The following is a 25,143-nucleotide window of genomic DNA, read 5'->3' as shown; positions in this document are numbered from 1 at the left end:
AATCTATTCCAGTGCTTCACCACCCTCCTAGTGAAAAAGTGTTTCCTAATATCCAATAACTTTCCTAATAACTCAGAAAAGTATTGAAAGACATAATTATAGGGTGTGGCCATATACAATGAGATGTGAAACAGTGGCACAAAAGAGCCACTGTGGTGGTGTTCCAAACTCCTTGTCATTCTCCTGGCCAAACTTTCAAGGGACTGGAATCGATAGTATAACTTCCTTTTAGCTAGACAGGCTTTGGAAACATTCATAGGTCTTCCCAGGTGGAGCACAGAGGACAAGTACTTCTAATATTTTCTTCTCATGGTTGTGATAGGTGGATTATGCAGCTGTGGATTATTCAGTAGCCCATTTCATACTTCTCTTCCACGCTTATGACAATTTAAGCAAACAGAGGTAATATCTGAGAACCTGTGAGATTTCATGGCTATATCTCTTGGAAAAAGAGCACTCATTCCATTCTGTGAGGGATGAGCATGACTAATTTCAGCATATTCCCATAACTCTTATCTAGCTCTGAATGGAAAAAAAAATTACACTGATAACAACACCATTAACAATAGTAACACCGTTGGCAATAGACAAGAGCAATTTGGCAGTACTCCTCTGGAGATAATTTACATCTTAGAATTCCTCTCCCCAACATACTTTCCAATTTCTCTGTGAACAGTCAGAATTTAAATCATGTATTCCTTGTAGTCAGCTGAGATGTTTCACCAGTTTTTATTTGGGACAAGCAATTACATACACCTCTAAATTTAAAATGAAGTTTAAGAATAGAGCTGGGTGATTTATTTATTTATTTATTTCCGGCAAATGTAAATATTGCTGTTAAATGCATTTTTCAGGGCTACAAAAAACTATTCACAAATTCAGGCTGAATTTGGCAAATAGTTTCAGCTGATTTTTTAAAAATAAGTCCATGTTAACACTTTTGAAATGAACTGTCTTTGGCTCTTTAAGAGGGAGGAGGCCGGGGCACTTGTAACCAGGGGTGGCTCTACGTTTTTGGCCGCCCCAAGCAGTCATGCGCGGGAGGCGCCCCGGAGCCGCGGGAGCAGCGGACCTCCCGCGGGCATGACTGCAGAGGGTCCGCTGGTCCCGCGTGGCTCGGCTGGACCTCCCGCGGCTGCGGACGGTTCGCGGGTCCGGCGGGTCTGCTTGAGCTGCCGCAGTCATGCCTGCGGGAGGTCTAGCCGAGCCGCGGGATGAGCGCCCCCTCCGCAGTCATGCCTGCGGCAGGTCCAGTCGTCCTGGGGCTCCGGTGGACCTCCCGCAGGCATGACTGCGGCAGGTCCGCCGGCCCAGCCTGCCGCCCACCCCCGGCAGGGGACGCCCCCTACATTTTGCCGCCCTAGGCACCAGCTTGTTTTGCTGGTGCCTAGAGCCGCCCCTGCTTGTAACTCATCAACTGACCTCAGTTGGGCTTAAAAGAGAGCACCTGGGCCTTAGAGAGAAGAGAGACCTGGTGAGTCAGAGTTATCTGAATCAGTCAGGAGAAGGGTAGGTGAGAGCTGGCTGGAAGTGAAAGATTGGCTGTTAAAGCCAGAAGACTGTTGGTGTCTCCTAGGTGAGGGCTGAAGGCAGGCGAGCAGCAAGAGAGTTTTGCTAGCTGACCTCCCCAAGCCAGAGAGCCAGGGCCAGAGAAGACTGAAGGCTGGAGAGCAACAGAGAGACTTGCCTGCTGACTTGAAATGGGAGAGCTGAAGCTGAGGGCTGGAATAAGTTACAGGCAGGGGAACAGCAGACATGTCCATGCTGTAGTGCTGAACCCAGAGGAACAGGAGGGCCAGAGAGAGTGAGGGATGCTCCTCTGGTAAGACTGATCTCCCAGCAGAGAGGCTTTGGGGGTTCCCACTAGGAAGAACAAGGTTGCACTCTATTTGGAAGGGCTGGGATGGCTGTCCTGGCAGGAGGACAGAAGAGACTCAACATAGAGCTAGATATGGTGAAAGATGCCTGAATGTGGTGTGTGCTATGTCGATGGACAAGAGGATGTGTGATTTTTTTAAGGAGTACCCGCACAATGGGTGTTAATGGATTATGTTTGAGAAATTTTATTATGGATGATTTGCACTATGTTTTTGGTAATAAACCAGCCCTGAGCAGAGGTATTATTAGGCAAGAAAGCTGCCTTGGAGCAACTGGGGACTCTGAAGGGGGAAAAATGAGGAGATGCACCTGTTCTGTTTCACCTGCCAGTGGAGGGCACCCAGGCACGGCTAGCCATGACAAACTGTTTTGACATTTTGATTTGAATGGACGTTGTGTTTAGAAAACATTGTGTGTCAACATTTGGAAGGTTAAACAACATCTTTTCTGTTTTTCATTTCGTTGAGGAAAAAAAATTCTGTTTTGTTTTGAAACTAAACCATTTCCCCCAGATTCTGCCTAGTTTGGGATGTCTCTGTTTCAGTGATTGTTCAGTTCAAGATAAGGTGCATTTTGAGATTCTGTTGTGTACATATGCTGCCCTTGTGGTATTCCTATGATAGCAAGGGAACAGTTCTCCAGGTGCCATTATAACATAAAGCTGCGGTTCTTGCAATGCCATCATGTTATCAATAGAGCAGTTCTAGGAAGTTTTGGAATTGCTGGATAAGATGAGTTTCTAGAAATAACCAGCCAGTATGTGTTATAAATATTGCAGTAGCAGTTAGCTACTCATTCTCCTCCACCTTGCACCTTGTGTTGTCCATTCACTCCGATGCAAAATGAATGTCAAATGCTGCCAGACCATTTACACCCACTTTGTACAGGTGCAAATGATCATACACAGTGCAAGGGAATGGAGAATCCAGCTCTTTAGTTTTGAGAAGCATGAGGGTTTCTTTTGGGTCTTATGGTCTCTCATCTGAGTCCTGTAACTTGAAGGAAAGCATCTAATCACTGCCACTGCTAGACTTTTTCTACCAACTGCCTGCTGTTCATGATAACTACAGAATAAAAAACTGTGACACTTGGTCTTATATTTATTAAGAAAAGCATGGGCTACAGAAAAGTCATGCTATGGTTTTAAATCACGTTATCTACATGCACTGTTTACAAATTATGTTCTATGGAGACACTTTCTCCTTTTAAAATTAAAGTGTTTGTTCTTCCTTAATATCAGCTTCTTTAATTGTCACCTTTGCATGACTCTCTTGGTCCAGCTGAAATGCCTCAGGCATTGGTATCAGCATCATCTTGTTTTAACTTGATGACGTTCGTACCTGTGTTTAACTACTTACTAATTCTCCTATAAAATACATTTTCCCAGCCTTTTGGGATCATTCCTATTATGATAGTCTGCTCTGGCAAGAACAAAGGCTGTCCCTTGAAGATTTTGTTCTCTCTAGATACCAAAAAAAACCCTTTTTGAGCCTGTTCTGATCACTGTAACTCTGTTCTAGGAGAGAAGGATTGTCTAGTGGCTAGGGAACTAACCTAGGCAGTGGGAGACTTTGTTCAAGTCATTGTTCTGCCACAGAGTTTGTGTGTGACCTTGGGCAAGTCACTTAGCCTTTCTGTGCCTCAGTTCCCCATGTGTTGAGTTGGGGTTGGGGGGAATAGCACTTTCTGACTATACAGGAGTGTTGTGAGGATGAACATGCAAAGACTGTGAGATATTCACATACTACATTAAAGGGGCCCATACAAATACCTCTCACAGAAGGGAGTCTAAAATTTCATGAATGTAAATGATCACACTCATATTCACTGCTAAAATCCAAAAAGATATTTAAAACTGCAGTGGGTTATATTTATTATTTTTTTCGCTACACTCAGTATAAGTCCAGGTGTCATAATTTTATATTCTGATGTTATCATAAACAGCAGGCAGGTGGTAGAAAAATTATAGCCTCCTGGAATACAGTGATTGGTTGCTTTCCTTCCAGCTACCTGGTGTTTAAATGCTAGAGCAGATGGCATTTTGATCCTGCATCATTCAAGTTAGTAGGAGTTTTTCCTTTGATTTGGTTGAGAGCAGGTTTGGGCCTCAGATGAGGGATTATAAGAAACCCTCACAGTAAGAAAAGAGTTTGGAGGGATTCAGTTCAGTCTCATCAGTGACATGCTGCTCCATCCCCAATTGACTCAGCTATCTTTTGAATACCAATCACTTATTACATTCTAAAACAGCTTTCAAATAACAATCTGGCTCTGCTTACTCTTCTTTGCACACAAGTACTCACATGGATATGTGTACAAAGACTGACCATTCCCCAAATATTTATGCCACAAATGACTGTCCATGTCAGGACTCAGGGGTACAAACTGGGTCATACTGAAAAGCCACATGGAACTGAAATCAATGCTCCGAAGTATGTGGCCCATTCTAGTTCCAAGCCTATTGCAGACTGGATCTAACATGCATGAAGAAGTGGCTTATGGAAAGTTCCCTAATACAATATGACACAATGTCATAGTGCATCAGCAGTTTAAAGAAATATTTTTCTTTCTTTTTTGGGGGGAAGCACGTTATTGGTTTTCTGCTACAGACGAGCATCTATCCTAGTCATGTCAGAGAATAAAGGCTTGACAATGTCTTGTATGTTGCACAGAAACAAATCTTGGGTTTCTAGGTATTCAAGAACCAAGCCATATTAAATTGAATTACTTGGGCCAAATATTCTCTTATTATATCCCCTGCTGAAGTAAATGGGATTACATGGAAGTAAAACAAAGAGAATTTAGTTGACTGAAAACCATTAATGACTGCTTCTTGGAGCAGCTAGTCCTTGAACCCACAATGGGAGAGGCAATTCTTGGTTTAGTCCTTGGTGGAGCACAGGATCTGGTCAAAAGTGAATATACTTGAACCACTTGGCAATAGCAACCTAATGTAATTAAATTAAACATCCTTCATGGGTGGGGGGAATTACCAAAGAAACCCACCACAATAGCATTTCACTTCCAAAAGGGGAACTACACAGAAAAGAGGAAACTGCTTAACTGTAAATTAAAAGGGATAGTCACAAGAGTGAAACAGCTGAATGCTACATGGAAACTATTTAAAAACACCATAATTCAAACTAAATATGTACCCTAAATCAAAGCAACCAGTAAGAGGACCAAAAAAATGCCACCATGGCTAAATATTAGAGTGAAAGAGGTGGTCAGAGGCAAAAAGGCATCATTTAAAAATTGGAAGTCAAATCCTACTGAGGAAAATAGAAGGGAACATAAACTCTGGCAAGTCATGTCTAAAAGTGTCATTAGTCAGGCCAAAAAAAAATTTGAACAGCACTAGCAAAAGACACAAAAAACTAACAGCAAAAGAGTGTTTAAGTACATCAGAAGCAGGAAGCCTGCCAAGCAATCAGAGGAGCCACTGGACGATCAAGGTGCTGAAGGAGCACTCAAGGAAGACAGGGCTGTTGCACAGAAGATGAATGAATTCTTTGCATTGGTCTTTACTGCAGAGAGTATGAGGGATATTCCCACACCTGAGCCAGTCTGTTTAGGTGATGAGTCTGAGGAACTGTCCCAGATTCAGTAGTGGAGAACATAAAAACATAAGAAAGGCCATACTGGGTCATACCAAAGGTCCATCTTGCACAGTATCCTGTCTTCCAACAGTAGCTAATGCCAGGTGCCCCAGAGGGAATGAACAGAACAGGCAATCATCAAGTGATCCATTCCCTGTCACCCATTCCCAGCTTCTGGCAAACAGAGGCTAGGGACACCATCCCTGCCCATGGTTTCGGAACAAACTGATAAATTAAAGACTAAAAAGTCACCAGTGGTGTTCAACTGAGGTTTAAAGGAACTGAACTATGAAAATGCAGAACTACTAACTGTGCTATATAATCTATTGCTTAAATCAACCTCTGTACCAGATGCCTAGAAGATAGCTAATGTAATGCTGATTTTTTTTAAAGGGCTCCAGAGACAATCCTGGCAACCTAGTAAGCCTATTTTCAGTTCCAGGCAAATTGGTCGAAATGATAGTAAAGAACAGAATTATCCCAATTGAACCTGATTTGTTGGGGAAGAGTCAATTCAGCTTTTGTAAAGGAAAATAATGCCTCACTAATCTGTTAGACTTCTTTGAGGGAGTCACCAAGCATGTGGACAAAGGTGATACAATTGATATAGCATTCTTGGACCTTTAGAGAGCCTGTGACAAGGTCCCACACCAAAGATTCTTAAGCAAAGTAGTAGTCATGGGATAAAAGGAAAGGTCCTCTCAGGGATCAGTAACTGGTTAAAAAACATAGGAAACAAAGGGTAGGAATAAATAGTCAATTTTCACAACAGAGAAAGGTAAATAGTGGGGTCCCACAATGAACTGTACCGGGACCTGTGCTTTTCAATATATTCATAAATTATTTGGAAAAGGGGGTGAACATTGAGGAGGCAAAATTTGCAGATGATCCAAAATTTCCCAAGATAGTTAAGGCCAAAGCTGACTGCAAAGGGTTATAAAGGTGACTGGACAACAAAATGGCAGATGATATTCAATGCTGGTAAGTGCAAAGTAATGCATATTGGAAAATCTAAACCCAACTATATACACAAAATGATGTGGTCTAAATTAGCTGTTACTACTCAAGAAAGAGATCTTAGAGTCATCGTGGATAGTTCTCTGAAACATCAGCTCAGTGTGCAGCAGCAGTCAAAAAATCTAACAATGTTAGGAACCATTAGGAAAGGGATTGATAACAAGACAAGAAAATATCATAATGCCACTATATACAACCATGGTACGCTCACACCTTGAATATTGCATACAGTTCTGGTTGCTCCATCTCAAAAAATATATATGAGAATTGTCAAAGATACAGAGAAGGGCAACAAAAATGATTAAGGGTATGAAACAGCTTCCACAGGAGGAGAGATTAAAAAAGACTCAGACTGTTCATCTTAGAACAGAGATAACTAAGGGGGGATATGATAGAGGTCTATAAAATCAGAATGGTATGGAGAAAGTGAATAGGGAAATGTTATTTACCCCGTCATATAACACAAGAATCAGGGGCTACCCAATGAAATGAATAAGCAGCATGTTTAAAACTCACATAAGGAAGTACATCTTTACACAATGCACAGTCAACCTGTAGAATTCATTACCATGGGATGTTGTGAAGGCTAAAAGTACAACAGGGTTAAAAAAAGAATTAGATAGTTCATAGAAGATAGGTCCATCAATGGCTATTAGCCAAGATAGTCAGGGATGGAACCCCAGGTGTCCATAAACCTCTGACTGTTAAAAGATGGGGCTGGGTGACAAGGAGTGGATCACTCAATAATTTTCCTGTTCTGTTCATTCCCTCTGAAGCACTTGGCACTGGCCATTGTGGGAAGACAAGTGTAACCGTGCCTCAGTGAGTCACAACTGAGGATGCCAAATTCAGGACGGACTGCTGAGAAATAGGGCAGATATACCCCAAGACTGGTGGCTAATCCCCCAGAGCATATACCAAACCAGCAGCAAAAGTAAACTTCAGTTTCACCACGTTGGCTAACAAGAAGTCATAAAAGCAGTTTTCTCCGGCATTCCAGTCCTTGTATTACCACTGAAAACATTGAATTTAAAGGTGAGTGGGTTCGTTAAAACCAGTCTCATCAACTAAAGGGTTCTTCTGATCCCAGAGGACCAGCCACACACCCAGGTCAATATATAATGTAGATCTTACCCAAAAATCATGCTGATGGCAGTCCTTTAGTATCTAAAATCTAAAGGTTTAATCATAAAAAGAAAGAAAAAAAGGTGAGAGTTAAAATTGGCTAAAGGAATGAAATACATACAGTAATTGCAAAGTTCTTGGTTCAGGCTTGTAGCAGTGATGGAATAAACTGCTGGCTTGATAAGTCTCTGGTTGCTTCCAAATCATTGGAAGGACCTCAGTTCCTTGGTTAAAATGCTCCCATTAGTATAGGTTCATATTCCAGAAGTTTGAGCAGGAAAGAGTCAAAATAGAGGGGTTTCCAGGGCCTTTTATATCTTCTGCCATGTGGAAGGAAACCCATTGTTTCAAACAAAAACCTCAGCACAGCTAGTGGAAAATTACAGGTAAAAGATGGGAGTTTGGAGTCACATGGGCGAGTCACATGTCTATGCCCAATCTTGCTCAGTCATTAAACATACTCCAAACAGCACATTTACATGACAGTCCACTCAGGGTAGATGGGTGTCTCCCACAGTCCACTGTGAGTTAAGTGTCCTTTTGATGGGCCACTCAATTTGAATAGTCCCTCCAAGATGTGCTGGCTAACTACCTTGTGGGTGTTACTCCAGGAGCAAACATTTGAAATTCAGATATAGAGCCAATATTCATAACTTCAAATACAAAAGTGATACATGCAGACAGATAGCATAATCATAACCAGCAAATCATAACCTTTTCATAGACATCTTACATGCCACATTTTATACAAGATTTGTTGCAAATATATAACAATAGTTGCAACAATGATCTACATGCTCATATTTTAATCAGATAATGTCACAACAAGATAGTGGGCTAGATGAACCATTGGTCTGATCCAGCATGGACATTCTTGGGTTCTTATGATATTTACTATTTGTACCTCCATGCATCATTAAGTACTACTACCTTTGATGTATGCAGCTATAGAGGGTAACTACTCTGATTCTTCTTGTTCAGAGTTCTTGATTCCCTCCTGTGAAGAAGGCGGCAAACACAATGAGTTGCTCCAAAGCAAGTTACTTTTCACTGCAAAGGGAACAGTATGGAAATTTGCCAACCATTTGCAAGGGTGATGAACCATTTGTGGAGACTTGCTGGCCAAGTTTATCCTCTCCCTTGAATCTTGTAATATATCAGGTGCAATATAAATATTGCCCCTTTTAGAAAGTCAAGGGGGAAAAGGGCTTCTTTATTTTATAGATGTGACAAAAGGTGATAAGTAATCCCCTCTAACAAACCACAGCAACTATACAGCTGGTGGAAGGTGACAATGAGAGCTGGTTAAATTACATTTTTTCCTTGTGTGATATTACAGAAATCTGATTTATATATTATTAATAGAGAAAAGCAGAGCCCCATCCACACCCAACTCTCTGGTCAGTGGTCAATAATAAGTGCAATATTCTCTAAATAGTATTATACTTTGTTATTAATTTCCAAGTCTATGAATTAACCATATCTTTAAGTGCAGGTAGCATCACTTGTTTTAAGAAGCTACCTCATTGTTGATGGCAGAGTCACTTGGAAAATTTTAAAAGGGTCATTTGGAGCTCACGCCTCTACCTGCCCCCCCGGGAAAGAAATCAGTGGAAAATGTCTTCCATTTTCTAACAAGCCCTAGTTTTTTGAGCTCAAGATTTTTTTTTATATTAAAGCATCAGAGAGAAGCCTGCTTTAGAGTAAGACAAGTAACAAAATCAAAGGCTTGCTTTTCTTATCACTATTGAGTTATGCCTAAAGCACACTGAGCTGTCAGCTCTCCTAGGTGAGGTTAATTACATGCTACAGGTTTGATGAGCATGTCAGGTTCTCCTAAATACTGCAGGAATGATCAAGATGCCAGTAACAGCAAGGTTGGAGGAAAAAAACATGCTAAGGAAAGACTCTTGGGTCAAATTAACAAAAGGCTCAGCTTGGTTTCATGCACATTTCACTTGTACAAATATGTACTTGCATGTGTAACTGCCCAGTCTTCATGGAATAATTTGTAGTTTGCACATGCAGTAATAAGAAGCCATTTGAAAATTTTATTGCAATAGTCCACTAGGACCCTCTAGAGCATGACTAGTCTATGTGAGTATCCAATGAAGTGGAAGGTTTCTTTTAAAAATCTCGTCTATATTCAGACCTGATGGGAACATTGGGAGGAAACCCCTGGGTTCAGGGAGGCTCAAAGTATTTGTCCAACCATAAAAGGATTTCAGTGGTTCCAGATCAGACCAATTAACATTGATGAACTGATGAAAGACAATGTCACACTTGCAATTCTGGGATGGGTTTACATACAGCTTTCATTTTTTTAAAAAAGGTACATAGCAAATGCCTAATTGCTCCTGTTGATAAAAAAAAAGTTGCAAGTTACAATCTGGTCCTGTGTAATGGGATATGCTGCTTAGAGCATTGGGTTCTGCTTGCAAAAGAATAGAACCTATTCAAAAGTACTTTATTGACTCAGCTGAAGTCTTCAGTAGGTCTTCAGCAGAGGGTGGAGCCAGTGGCTTTTAGCAGTAATGTATTATCCTAAAAAAGCACGTTCCTTTTGTTTTTCTATTTGTATGTCTTTCTTCTTTAATACCTAGAATGGAATGGGGAAACTACACTTATCCATGGCTGACTTTAGTAGCAGAAAATGTGAATTTCATGTATTCACCTGCAGCACTTTGCAGCACAACCTAGATTCTTTACTTTCACCATTGACAGATATAAATCCCCACTGTTTCCAAGTAGTATATTACAGAAAAAGGCCCTGATTCGCAACTGCCTTGCACCTTGGGTAATCACCCACCTCTGTGCAACGTAGGAGTAAAATTCTGCTATTCAGATTTTTTACAATCCTGACTACAAAAGGCAGTGCAGAATCAATCACATCACAGGTATGTTGGCCAATAGCATAAATTAGATCCAATGCTCCATATTGTTAAATGAAAATGAACCAAATGAAATTGAGCCAGGCTGTTTGAAATCTGAGTGAATAACTGATTTATTTTTCAGTTAGATGGCTGTTTCAAAAACATTTTTTTTCAATTTTTGGTGAACCAAAATGTCTACAAATATGTGCAGGTCAACCCAAATGTTCAGTTTTCAAACTTTTAAAAAAAATTTAAAAAATGTTAAAAATAAAATTGAAGTACATTTAAAAAATAAGTCATTTCAAACTGAAAAAAATCAAAATGAAATGTTTCCAGTTGTTTGTTTTGGGTTTTTTTGTGGGTGAAGTTGAGCTTGACTGAAACAATAGGTAAATTTGACATGAATATGAGGTAGACTCAAATCTGCATTTTTCAGTGAAACAAAACATTTTGGCTAAAAATGTTGGCCTAGTTCTAGACTGTTTATAAAATATCGAGATACAAAGCTGGGAAAGACAGGAGTGACCTAAAGTTCTTCTGTGTCCATGCTTTTGTCTCATTTGGAAGTTCCTTTCTTTGTAAAGTTACATAGTTTCTATTGTGAGGAGGAACCACAGCTTAGTGGTTAGAGCACAGGATGGGAGTCAGGAGTTCTGCCTTCTGTTCCCACCCCTGCCGCTGACATGCTGTGTGACTGTGGGTAAGCAGATCACGTAGCCCAAAGTCAATGAGAGGTGCTGGATACTCAGGCCTTCTGAAAATGTGGATGGTTTTAGGAGCTTACCTTTTAGTACCTATTTCTGAAATAACTGTAAACACATAAGAATCTCACATGCAGTCTATGAAGGATGTGAAAGATGCCTGTATTTTATGAATATTATATGTTCATCTATTTGCTTGGTTATGCTTGTGTTGGTGAGTACATGATTACAAAAGAGCTAATTCCAACAGAAGAGGACAACAAATGGGAAGGGAAACCATATGCTTCGGATAGCACCATTCACTGATAATGGGTCAATGCCAGTGTCAGTCCCTTTGAAGTTCACTTCTGGCCCTGGTGAGTTCAGGGGAAGTGGAGGTGGAATTCAGGTGGGAAAACTGTAACAAGAACTTTGGAGCAAATGAAAACCTGAGCTCAGGAGAGAGAGACACAGAGATTGCAGGGGTTCAGACTGTTCCCCTGGACCCAGAAGTGAGGTACCTGCGACTAGCTAGGCCAACCTAAGTTTAGGTAACACATAGTCATGTAGACTGCTTGTTGTGTTAAGAACTGCTGTCTTGATATGCTTTGATTCTTTTCCTCAAGATTAAACAATACTTTCTTTTGAAGATGCTGTTTTGGGGTTCACTCTGGTCATAGCTCCTGAAGGGAAGTCTTGCAGTGCAGCTGAATCCAGTTGGGCCTGTTGAGCAAACCCGGGGGCCTTGGTCTGAGAGTGGGAGAATCATGAGATTCCACCTCAGGGTGGTGAAGACAGGAGGCCTAACGTCTGTGGGGATTGCACTCAGACTGAGAGGGGTCAGAGGCAGAGCTAGTTCTGAACTGTGACCAGTCCATTTCCAGCAGTAAACTTTACATTTGAATTTGATTGGCCCTATATTCACATTCATGCAATGCCTGCAGCTGGACAGCACTTGTGTTGTAGAAACATGAGCTACCAGCACATGCTGTTGGATGAAATAAATAAATAGTTGTAGACAACTACGTTCAGTTTCTTTGTGTCTTTCTTAAAGCTTCAAATATTGTGACAATAAATGTATATTAATTCTTTCAGGTATTGGAGTATTTTTTTAAAAGGATAAAATAGTCCAGACACTCTCATATTGTTCTACATTCTTTCTCTTCCACCTCAATTTAAGGTTTTTCCTCATGTGATATGTTACTGAAATGGCTTCTTGCAAAAGCTCCTCTGCCATGTGACCACTGTTGACTCATCTCACATGTGAGCTTCTAAGGTTTCTGTCCCGATAACTCACTTATTGTCTATGTCATATCTAATATCTGCAGTAATAGTAATCATGATGATAATCCATAGCACTGAGAGATCCCTTTTCATCCATAGATTTCAAAGCTTTTTACAAAGGTCTAAGGTAAATATTATCTACATTTTACACAAGGAGAAACTGAGGCACGGAGCGGTTAAGAGACATGTCAAAGTTCATACTACAATTCAGTGGCAGAAATGGGACTAAAACCCAAGGGTTATGTCTCCCAATCCCTTCCCCAGCCACTGGATCACAATATTTATCCAGCAAATAATACTGATCAGGATAAAGGACCAGATTCTCAGCCCTGCTACATCCCCTTTGTTCTAGTGCTGCAGAGGGGTCATAAATCCAGTCTAATGGGCTATCTGGGAATTCTCTGCCTGCCAGGGAAATCCCAGGTGATGTCACTCTGATGTAAAGTCACCTTTCTCCTCTCCTGTCCCCACTAGTCCTGCTCAGCTGAACCCAAGAACCAGGGCCAAGTCGTTAAAATACAATTATATTTTTCACTAGTGAAAAATGTTTTCTCATTATGAAACTGTCCGTTATTTGATTTGGTAAAGTAAAAATACTTCATGTCAACAGAAACTAATATTGTACAATAAATTACACCACAGTATGATGCAATATGTAATAGAATATGTTTTCACACAGTATTAGGTTTGCGGGCGGCTGTCACTCACTTTAAAGGTTACTATCTTTCTTTTCTTTTCAGTACAAAAGCCAACTGTAAAACTGGAAACCTTTCTGGGAAATTGCTTGACTCCACAAAGAACATACAGGTCTGTCTTTTCAGTTTACAGGGCTTTTTGAGCTGTGTATAAAGACTTTTTTGTTAGCACTTCTGAATTGGTAGTACAGTAGAACTACAGAACCAGGTCCTTCAGGGTTGTTTGGGGTTTAATTTGCAGCTCTCTCTCACAATTATTGTAATTGCAGATATAGGGGATGATAGAGCTTCAAATTTTTCATACCAGTGCAATTAATTGTAATTTGTAGATTCCTGCAAAGCAAGGTGTGCTCTTTCCCTGTACATGCAAGTATAAGTCAGCTTAGTGTCATGCAGGTGCTGCCTTTTTATACACTCCTGTCATTATGATCAGCCCCTCTTTACAGAGCTCTGTGTAAGTGGTACCCGGCGCTTTACAAATGACTTAGGAGAAATGGTCGTGATTTATGTATGATTCATTGATCGTTATTACTATTTAGTATTTGTACTGGGGGTAGCACCTATGAGTCCCAATCAGAGATCAGGGCCCCGTTGTGCTAGATGCTCTTCAAACATAACAAAGTTCTTGCCACAGAGAGCTAACAATATTGGATATAAAAAATGTTAACCCAACATAGTAACTGAAGAGCCGTCTAAAACCTCAGTCCAGCCCTCTATATCCAACTCATCAACCCATCAAATCACCTCTTTTCCAAAGGCCTGGCAGAAGAGGTAGGCTTCCCATTGTGCCCAGAAGGCTAGCAACACAAGGTGGTGGGGAGGCAGATTCCAAAGCCAAATGCCTTGTCAGAAGGCCCTTTGCTGTTTACTTCAAAGGGGTTCCAGCTTGAGCACTACCACTGAGCTCAACTGTGACAGAGTCAGAGGGAAAGAGAGAGAGTCTCCTAAGTAACCAGGTCCTAAACCATTTAGGGTTTTACAGGTAAAGCCATTACCTTGAACACCACCTGCAACCTGACCCGCAGCCAGTGGAAAATAGGGAGCATTGGTGTACTGTGTTCTCTGTGTTATGGGCTGCTCAGTAATCAGATGGCTTGCCTTCTTCCAATGCTGAATGCTCCCAATGTGTAGCTCCATGTACTAAACTAACAGTAAACTACAGAAAATTAACCTCAAGGAGACAAAGAGCAGGATCAGCCATGGCAATTCCACATATTCAAAAGAAAAGGGTGAACCTTTGCCAAGCACAGAAAGAAAAACATGCTTGGTTGATCTGGTCATTCAGGAGCAATCCTGGAACTGTATCCTGGCTCAGAAAGTAATGCCCTGTTCAATTAGGGCTGGATCCTGCTAGCTGCTGAACACTGTGGCCCCAAACCAGCACTTAAGTACTTGTTTAATTGTCAGCACATATGTAGTATAGACGTCTGTGCTCACATGTTTAAATGCTCTGCAGGCAGTGGCATAGAGAGCTTTGTTTTATTTGGGGAAGGGAGCTAGAGTTAAAAATAATGGTACCTATTGAATATTGCCTCAATGAGTAGGTTTATACCATGAAAAATTAATAAAATGACATAATTGAGCTTCTGTTCCAAACTCAGTGTTTCCTTTATGAATGCAATCCCTAAATTATTTTGGGGGAAGGGGCAGGTGGCTAAGGCCACTGTGAGTCCTAATCATCTGTGCCCATTGCAGGACAGGGAACATTGTATCTAATTTATCCTTAATTTAACTCCACTGAACTTAATGAAGTAGCACTGGGAATTAATATGGTCCCATATATCTACTGTACCTAAATGTGTGTGTAAAATTGCAGTTTGCATGCTATAGTCCATTATTTGACATATAATATGAAACATAAACAGGCTCTAGAACCTCACCTGATTTCACACTGGGGTAAAACAGGAGTAACTCTATTGAAGTCAATAGAAGTAAAACTGGTGTAAAGAGAAGAGAATCAGACCATATGATTTTAGACACCTGCCTGATTATGGGGAGTGATGGTTGAACCTATAACTTTAACACTGCATCTCCTGACAGTTTTGAGTGCTAGGTTGCCTGACTTTAATCTTATATTAATGCTTCTGGGGTGTGTGTATGTGTGTACTCATTGGACGGACACACACATTCAGCTTTGAGGCATAAATATGACAAAGAAATAAACAACACATACTTTGCACTACCTGCTAAGTAGAGCTGCTCAAACAATATTTGTCAAACTGCGTCGACACATTTTGCAGTTTTTTCTCAAATTATTTGGCAAAGAGCAATTCATATTATTTGTCCGTCTCTATTAAATTTGTCAAATGGCATTTGTTTAGTAATGTATTCCATCATCTTTTTGAGCTAATTGTTTAAGTTATTTGGGTAATTTTTTACATTTAATTCTACTATAATCTATGAAGCATCTGTGGTGTTGACCTGAATGAAATGGAACATACGGATGTTTCAGCAATGTAGCAGACGCATCTTAATCTTTTTTGAGTCAGACTATACAATATTATCTAACTTCCCATGCAACTCCTGCCAACCCATTGCTAAATATCCTTATTGTATGGATTAAAGTTAAAGTCCTTGCTTTCTAATTAAACTTTATGAGGAGAATAATTGTACTTTGGACTCATTTGTGCACATGATCAAAATATTAGTGGGAGCTACATTTGAGTCAAGTGTGAAATCACCCATTGTTTACACAGATTCTGGTAATTAAAGGACAATATAATCCAAGGCAATTTTAAGAACTAGAGAAACGGGCTGCTGCAGCTACAACCAATGCATCTTGCTTTCTCTATCTCTTTTCTTGGTAAAGGAAAACTGCTGAGTATTCTCAACAGATTTGTATCCTGCATTCATACAGAAGCTTTTGCCCTTCAGGAGCAGAAAATGCTTTACAAATTGTGCCATCTAATGATTTGCTTAGAGCTAGATTGTTCTTTGCTCTCCCCCCACTCCCCTAGATGTATGAAGTGGGGTGGGCATTTGTCGCATACTCCCGCAGAGGGACTGAGTGTAATCACAATCTGTGTGTTCACCTGAACTACAGATCTGGGGCTATGGAGGAGCCAGGGCCACAGCCCTCCTCCCCTTACGACTTCCCTGCAGAAGGGAGTGGAAACTGTACCCTTTTCAGAGGTATATCTGAGTTTCAAGCCTCCTTTATTATTATTGCTTGTATTACAGTAGCACTTAATACAAGACTGGGGCTCTATTATGCCCTGTCCTGAAGAAACTGTCATCTAAATAGACAAAATGGCACAAAGGGTGGGAAGGAAAATAGAGGTGACACAAGCAGAAGGTTACACAGCAGTAGTAGAACCCATGTCGCCTGGTCATGTGCCTTACTCGCTATACTATGCTGCCTCTCAGCCTAGGCAGAGTCCAGTCTGGTGCTAAGTTAACAAACTTCATAGGCTGCACACTAATATATAAAGATCACTGTGGTTAGCTTCTCTCTTTCGTTTTTCTTCTGGAATTGCTTCAATGTGCAAGTGTTTTCTGAGCGACAGTGGTGGGCTGTTTCTGCTTTTCTGGCATCAATCAGTTAAAGGACGTGGTTACAGTTTCCAAAACTAGCTTATCTCTCACAGTCTCTGTGAGCCACCAGAAAAGAACCAGAACAGGAAATATTTTGTTGAGTGCAAGGTGCATTTTAGCACCAGAACTGAAACAGCCAATGTCAAGTCTGAAAAACAGATGGCTGATAAAAGTAAAATATAGTTCATTCAGGAAGCACCTAAAAATCAATACCACATGTTAATACTTTACTAATGGGGCTAGGTGTATTATTTTTGATACAGGAAGAGCCACTTTCCTCCAAAACTCAAACTGAACCCAAGTTACAGCTCTAGTGAGCTTTGAAAAAGTTGGATTAGTTACAAGGGATAGGGCTGGGGTTAGGCGGGTAATACTGATGTGTTTCAGAGGTTATAGGGTCTGGCGAGCGCTGGAAGGGCAAGTACCAAATACACCTCTACCCCAATATAACACGGTCCTCGGGAGCCAAAAAATCTTACCACGTTATATCAGGTAGGGAATGCGCCTTGTCCCCTGACCATCCCCCGAGACCCTCTGCCCCTTATCCAACCCCTCAGCCCCAGCCCGGCACCCTTAACACGCCGTTCAGAGCAGCGTGTCAGAGCCGTCCCTAAAGGGGTGCGGGGCCTGGGACAAATCAGCCTCCCCGCTAGCCTCCTCACCGTCCACCCAGCGCTCCTGCCAGCCCAGCCACCGCTCACCTCTTCACCCCACCTACCCGCCTGCCGCTCGCCTCTCTGCTAGTCTCCTCACTGTCTGTCTGGCACACCTCCCCATGTCCGCCCGCCCGCCACTCTCCTGCTCACCGTCTTCCTGCCCGCCTGCCTCCTCACCCCACTCCTGCCTGCCGCTCATCTCCCCATTCGCCCCCCTAGTTGCCCTCCCGCCTGCCTCCCACGCTTAACACACTGCTCAGAGCAGCGTGTAGGAGCCAGACACGCTGACGCGCTGATCTGCCGGAGCATGCAGCCCCGCTCCCCAGAGCACTGCTTTACTGCGTTATATCTGAATTCATGTTATATCAGGTTGTGTTATATCAGGGTAGAGGTGTATTGTGAGGGAAACTGTTTTTGATTAAGGGTTTTTTATGAACGTAGCTAATGGAACCCAGCTAAAATCTCTGAAATATTGATATGCTGTGGTGGAGGTTATGGGTCAAATCCGGCTCACCTTACTCACATGAGCAATTCCAATGAAGTCAGTGGGGCTAATTTGGTTCAGAGCAACTCAGGTGAGGAAGACTCGGCCATATTCTTTTGTTAAAATTGTTGGGTATGTCAACAAAAACCTGACAAATTTCAATTAAAATTTTCTAAAAAAAAAATGAAAAATTTCCACTTCTGTCATACATTTTTTTTCCAACTCGCTATTCTAAAACAATAGAATTGTAACTCCATCTTCAATGAGAAAGGGTAAGGCCAGCTGTTCCTTCAACTGTTTCAAAGCGTCATTAACTTAGGAGCAGGAGCTATAAAACTCAGCAGTGTAAAGTATATCCCATATCCCAGCCATAATCCTCTTATCACATAACTTGGCCTGTTACAAAACTATGCATGGATCATCTAGGAAGAAGCACAGATTTAGAGTGGCTTCTGTAGGATAACGTAGTTAGTGGTTCCATGCAAATAAAAGTGGCTCAGATTGAGGGGATGGGCAAAAATTAAAATTCCTGCAAGTCCAAATTCTTTAGTCACAATCTCTGGGCAGTGAGAGGCTGCTTTGAATATGCTTTGTACAGGATGATGAAACCAAGCAAATATTAAACCATCTCACTCTAATATGTGTAGTTTCTTAAGAAGTATTAAAATAGATGTGGGCTGAAACAACACTTTTGGATCTGTTTTTTGATATTAAACAAATCCAGCATTTGTACATTTGGATTTGGTGTTAATGAGTGTTACTTGTAAATTTGCATTGATGTTCAGTTTTCAAGCTGCTGCAAATTCTGGTTATCCAGTGTTTTGGTTCAGGCCCATCTGTCTATAGTAGAATTTGTTTGCTCCCAGGATTGTTTCTTTGTGCTTGCTTGGTTTTGTTTTGCTAAGCTTTGCTGCTTTCAGTTCCTGTACAATAACTATTTTGCTAAGCTTGTACACATGAAGGTCAATTTCAGGTCAAGACAGTATCTTTCTTACAATGTGGTATGCAGACAAGCCTTATCCCGCACTAGATAATCAATCTCCAAACATTCTAAAGAGAAGCTGGAAAATATCAGAAATAAATAATTAGACCATAGTTTTAGGCTCTACTCTTTTATGTGAGAATCATTAACATGTGCCCAAAATGTGGGTAAAATGCCCCGCACCCCTGGAAAAAAGCACTTACATCCAACTCAAAGTGGAATGGGGTATATTTTTTTTAAGTTGTTATTAAAATAGATTGGCAGATTTAACCACTTCAACTACAGGGAACAAAACCCCTTTTGTTCCAGTTATTTTTAAAAGTAAGCTATTCTTCTACCATACAGGACAGCACCTGCCTTTCTTTCAGTTACTAACAAGAACTGATCAAACCATTTTATCGTGATTTTAACTTCTTTTAAGGGCTTGTCTACACTGGCAATTTACAGCGCTGCAACTTTCTCGCTCAGGGGTGTGAAAAACACCTGCCTGAGTGCAGCAAGTTTCAGCATTGTAAAGCGCCAGTGTAGACAGTGCCCCAGTGCTGGGAGCCGCGCCCCTCGTGGAGGTGGGTTTTTTAGAGCGCTGGGAGAAGTCTCTCCCAGCACTGCACCGTGACCACACGAGGCATGTTAAAGAGCTGCCGTGGCAGCACTTTAGCGTTGCCAGTGTAGACTAGCCCTAAGATAATCAGTGTCATAATTTCCTGGGACGACTCACAGCTCTAGGGTGGCTGCTATTGTTGTTTAATGAACGCTTCTCTGAGAAGTATACTGTGGCCACAGGCAGTGCTGTATAATTCTTCTGCCTCACTGCTGTGCATGTACTGACTATGCCCAAGGGGGACAGTTCTTTTTCTTATTGTGCCAGCAATCCATCCATCTGGCATGTGGCAAAGGTATTAAATAATTGTGACTTTGCTGCTGCTGTCCTCCAAGACTATGAGAAGGCAGATGCTCACTCGGGATTCAGTTCAGTCACAGGTATGTTCAGTAGTCAGACTGGTTTCTATTAGCCAATCCTGACGTTATTTATATTACAGTTGCCTGTACAGACTCCAAACATGATTGAGGCCCCAGGGTGCTAGGCGCTGTACAAACACACAGTAAGAGACAGTCTGTGTCCTGAAGATCTTGCATTTTAAATTCTAAGTCAAAGGGTGGGAGTGGAAACGGGGGCTCAGAGAATGAAGTGACTTGCTGAAAGTCACACGGAATGTCAGTGGCAGAGCTGGGAATAGAAAATCTTCATTCCTGCTGCAGTGTCCTATTCACATGACCATGCTGCCTCTCAGTGCAGGGCACTGCTATGTGAGTAAGGGTGGTGGAATCAGACCCCCCCAAACACAATACGTTTGTCCCCCAAATTAATGACCACTACAGTAGGTTCCTGTGTACATTTTCAGCTTACAGTGCCCAGATGGTGGAGGCACTAATTAACTGAAGTCTGGAAGATAATTCTGCCTCAGTAAGTAAGGTCTTTATTGAAGTCTCTGCATCTTGAAGCATTTACCTTTAGTCTCCATGGAAAACTATATCGCTCTTGCAGACCTTTGCATCTACCCAAAGCTGATAATCCATTTTCATCTAGCTAGAGTTAGTGGAAGACACTGCTCCTTTTCAAAGCCAGCTACCTAGAACTTTCTGACCGCCTCCCTTTGCCTTCTCATGGCAAAGGCCCTGGGGCCACCACCTAAATGAGCCCACACAGGTCCTGGAGAACCTGCCAAGGGCCCCGAGCCATCTGCACAGAGACCCCATACTCCCACACTGATTCTGGCCTCTGGCATCAGCCTCAGCTCCTTGCTTCCACTGATCCATTGGAGACACACTATCTAAGGGTCACACACCCTGGCCATGTCTCCACTGGAACCAGTTAGGGGTGGAGCTCCAGAACAGATAATACAGAGAAGGGGAAGAAATAGGCATTGCTTTCAAACTGCCTCCTTCTCCTAGCACATGCTGTTTCTGTACACACACCCCTCTATGGACTGTTGGCTCACAGCATCCAGGGAAGGGTGGGGAGTGGTACAGCAATATATGGAGATATAGCTATCTCATAGAGCTGGAAGGGATGCTGAAAGGTCATCGAATCCAGCCCTCTACCTTCACTAGCAGGACCAAGTACTGATTTTGCCCCACATCCCTAAGCAGCCACCTCAAGGATTGAGCTCACAACCCTGGGTTTAACAGGCCAATGCTCAAACCACTGAGCTATCCCTCCCCCTCAGAAGAACTGTCTGAGCTCCTATGTCCACATGGAGCCTTGTGAAAATAACAGAGGAGATAAAACCAGTGTTAAATTGTGATTTGATAATTCTGAATGCCAGTCTTACAAAACAAAATAGACATCAGATTCACAGGAGGGAATGCCATGGTGGTGTGTGCAGGAGTCCATCTTCAGACTTCTGAGCATGTGCCACTTGCAAAGACTACTCATCTGACATCAGGAAACTGGTGCAAGTTAGTTCAGGGATGTTCTATATGCCACAGTTTATTATTATTATGCATTAGGGAAATGCCCTGGTTTATTGCCATTCAGCAAAGAGATCTAGAATACGTGGGCCTACTCCTGTTCCCAATTAAGTTAACAGAAGTTTGCCATTGACTTCAGCTAATAAATACATGTCATGACTGTTTGCCCAGTCCTAGGAGAGGATGAGAACATCAGTTAAGGTGTTGAGAGCCCTCAACTCTTACTGAAGCCAAATGAACTTTAAGGACCTTCAAGAAGATGCTCAGCACCTGACTGGGTCAGGCCCTAGAGTTGCAATAGCCATTACTTCTAGAAAAGCGGTTCACATGGCTAAACGAGCTGGGAGGTGAGAAGAGTTTTTCCTGTATTATGTTAACAGCTGAAGACTGAGTAAAGAAAGAGCAGATGGGAGGATATGGTTAAAATCAAACCACTGGTGACATTTATTAACTTATAATATCCTAGCATGTGCCAGATGCTTCACAGAAAGCAGAGAAATATACAACCCCTTCCTGGAAAATGTAACAACCGAAAGGTTAGATATATGACCCAAAGGAGGGTGACATACAGTAGCATACTTTGTGAATAGAGGATGCTATAATACATATTGGGCTATATATCTTGGTATATTGCCCAGCTGCCCTGGCCATGCTACCACTCTTGCCAGCAGCACCTGCTTTATGGGTGATGTTGGACCCCTATAGTCCCCCAGTGAAGGGGAAGTTGTGTTAGCATTGCACCATAACTACCCCACCCCCACTAATCTTTCAATTTCCACCAGGTTCTGTGCCAGCTTCTGCCAGCCTACACCCTGAATCTAGTCCCTGGTATAAGCAGCTGCAGGTCCATGGAAATAGATAGAATCAAACCCTGTATCTCCGTTTGTATGAATAGGGACCTATATTGCCCCAATCTCCATAGTGTCTGAGCATCTGCTGACACAAGGTCAGAATTTGGCCTGGGGAGTGTAAAATGATGTAGTTTATCTATATCTCTGGGCTTCTTTAGAAACTGCATGGAATTTGGACAAAGTGAGATCATACTGCCAGAGACATACAGCAGACAGCTGAAGCAAATTACATCCACCTGCACCAGGCAGTTGAGGGTAGAATAATGAATAATCACCTCTCTGTTTTCCCTTATCTAGCACTGGCATGATGCCCGAGAGGCACATAGAAGATATTTGCTTCTTCACATGTTTTTGGTTGCATCTGCAGACTGCAGATTAGGTGGGAGATTGAAAAAATGTTGCTGTCCTATATATACTAAGAGCATTTTTCCCAGGACTAGCCCGTCTTGAAAAGGCACCCTTCTATCTCTGACTTGCCTGCTGGTGTCAAACTCCAGAGTTACCAGGGGTTCCTATAGTAAGTGTACCATTTGATGTGCTCTTTATTTAAGAAAAAAAACAAACAAACCAAAACAACAACTCCATGAGCCAAAAGTCAGGTCGTTTCTGGTGTAAGTCAATTGAAGTGAGTGGAGTTACACCAGGGGTGAATTTGTCTGTGTGCTCTCTTTGAGTCTGTCACACTTTCATAAAATGTATATGTGGCAGTATCATGAATGAGCTCATAGGCAGCCAGTGAACTGGCCGTTGGGGAGACTGGCCCCCAGCCCCTCCCCTTGTGCCTGAGGACCCTCCCCTCTCTTTCTATCCCCTTCCCCACCCTGCAGTAGCCCAGAGCACCCCCGGGCCCCTTCCCCTGTGCCTGAGGCCCTGCCCGTCCCTTTCTATCCTCCTCCCCGGTGTACTGGGCAGCGCAGCCGCACCGCTGGGCTGGCAGCGTGGCCCTAGCACCAGCTGCCCCGACTCCCTGCGCCAGGCTGCCCAGCCCCAGCCCCAGCTAGTCTGGGCCAGGGCAGAAAGCTGGGAATGGCAGAAGGAGACCTGAGGGCGGAGCGTGGGTGGGCCATGCCAGGCTGTTGGGAGAGGCACGGCGTCCCCCAGCTTATGATACCTGCCACCCATGAATGAGCCTTATTCTGCTCTCGGTTATGCTGGTGTAAACCCAGAACAACCCCAAGGGAATAATTCTGGATTTATCTTGATATAAATGACAGCAGACTCTAGTTCTTCCCATATCTTTTTGGCTCTCTTCTTTTGCTCTGTAAACTTGTTTTATTCTCTTCTGGTCTTGCTTGCTCTTACTTGCTGTTGCCTGTTTTACTCCTATTGCCGTTGCCCATTTTGTTTCTTACCCATCAATTTGCAGTTTGCACCCGCTGTCAATTTCCCCCACTTACGCCTCACTATTATTTAATCCACATTGTTTTTCACTTCTCCTCATTTTGTTGCATTTATTTTTCATATTCCAGCGAAGAAGACTGAAAAAATGAGCATTTTTTACTGGCTCTGAAAGTCCCTCAGTGAAGCAAACAATACTTTGCAGTGCAGCTCACTGCAGGTCCTGCTGGGAATTGTACTTTTCAACTGTCTTCACTGTATGCCTTTAATTGTCTGTCTCTTTTTACAACATAAGGAATTGAGACCAGGAGTAGGCCATCACACACAGCATGCCTGCCCTTGTTTTCTTTACAGTAGAGCTGCAATTTTAGGAACAAATTGGGGATTAAGGAGTTCGTAAAATCAAAACGTTCATAACACTGGACATTACAGTAGGTACGGTGCACGTGTTGCAATATAGTGTACTGCATCCCTTTTTTTGTATCCTTCAAACCACTGGAAAAGCCTTACGCATTTGAAAGTTCTGCAGCCACTGCTTGCCATCCCATAGCCGCATAACAATGTGGTCCCACCAGTCAATGCTTGTTTCCCGGGCCCAGAAATGGTGCTCAACCTTGTCAAAGTGATGCGTGACTGTCGTCAGCAACTGTGAATTCCTCCGCTCTATGTCTTCCAGCAGAGCTGCTTGCATGGCATCACATTATTCTGTGCAGCGGCTCCTGTTTCGGCTGTGTAAATACTGCAGGATAAGGCGTGAGGTGTTTGTAATGCTCACAACAACAGTGTACAACTGAGCGGGGTCCATGTTTATCATGCTATGGCATCCGCACAGGTAACCCAGGCTTACAGAAAAAGGTGCAAAAAAGGCTTGGTTTGTTTGCTATTGATTTCAGGGAGGGAGGGAGGTAAGTGAATCATGGGAGGCTAACACCATGTTCCTATAACCACCTGTGCCAATGATTTGCAAACCCAACCCAAAATTCCACTCGGCTATGTGCACTGTGATATAGTTACCCACAATGCAGTGCTCCGTGCGTCAAAGCAAGCCCTGCTAGTGAGGATGCACTCTGAGTGTAGTGTGGACACGCAAGATTGACTTGCTTAAATCGGAGGCTCGATGTCGATTTACATGAAGTTGACTTAACTTTGTAGTGTAGACATGGCCTCAGTCATCTCCTCCATTCCCCTTTCTTTCACGTTGTAGGCACATTTCTTCTTATACCTTTTCTATCCCTTAATCTCAAAGGGCCAAATACAGGCACCTGTCACATAGATACTTAATAGAATACCTGCAACCCTCAGGGACAGAAGTAATCTGGGCCTATTCTTCCTCCACCCCACAACTCACTATTTTGCCTTCCCATAAAGCACATGGAAGCTTATAGGATTAGCCCCACGGGTGGTGCCTCCCCTGGTGGTGCCGCTGCCACCGGATGCCTGGTTGCAGGTTTGGCAGGGGATGTGCTTTATTATGCCCCATGCAGGTTCCGGGGCAGTGGAGGCAGCAGTATGTGCTATTCAGCCTCCTGGGTTCCTCAGTAATCTCCATGGACTCCAGAGAGATTACTGATGAACCCAGGAAGCTCAGTAGCAGATACCACCTCCTTAGCCGCCCCAAAACCTGCATGGGGCATATCAAAATTTCAGGTTTGTCTTCGGGAAGAGACACTGCAGC

General features: G+C 42.6%; 1 long non-coding RNA gene across 1 annotated transcript in view; it reads left to right on the top strand.

The window, feature by feature from the left end:
* The window catches only part of LOC120407791, a 73,877-nt gene extending 60,614 nt beyond the window's left edge, over window positions 1-13,263 (top strand). Inside the window, exon 3 of the long non-coding RNA XR_005600253.1 lies at window positions 13,197-13,263. This is a non-coding gene — a long non-coding RNA (uncharacterized LOC120407791). The remainder of the gene's footprint in view (window positions 1-13,196) is intronic.
* Window positions 13,264-25,143: the final 11,880 nt, after the last annotated feature.

This window comes from Mauremys reevesii, linkage group 6, assembly GCF_016161935.1.
Source record: "Mauremys reevesii isolate NIE-2019 linkage group 6, ASM1616193v1, whole genome shotgun sequence".
NCBI lineage: Eukaryota > Metazoa > Chordata > Testudines > Geoemydidae > Mauremys > Mauremys reevesii.
This window is presented reverse-complemented; position numbering and strand designations above follow the sequence as displayed.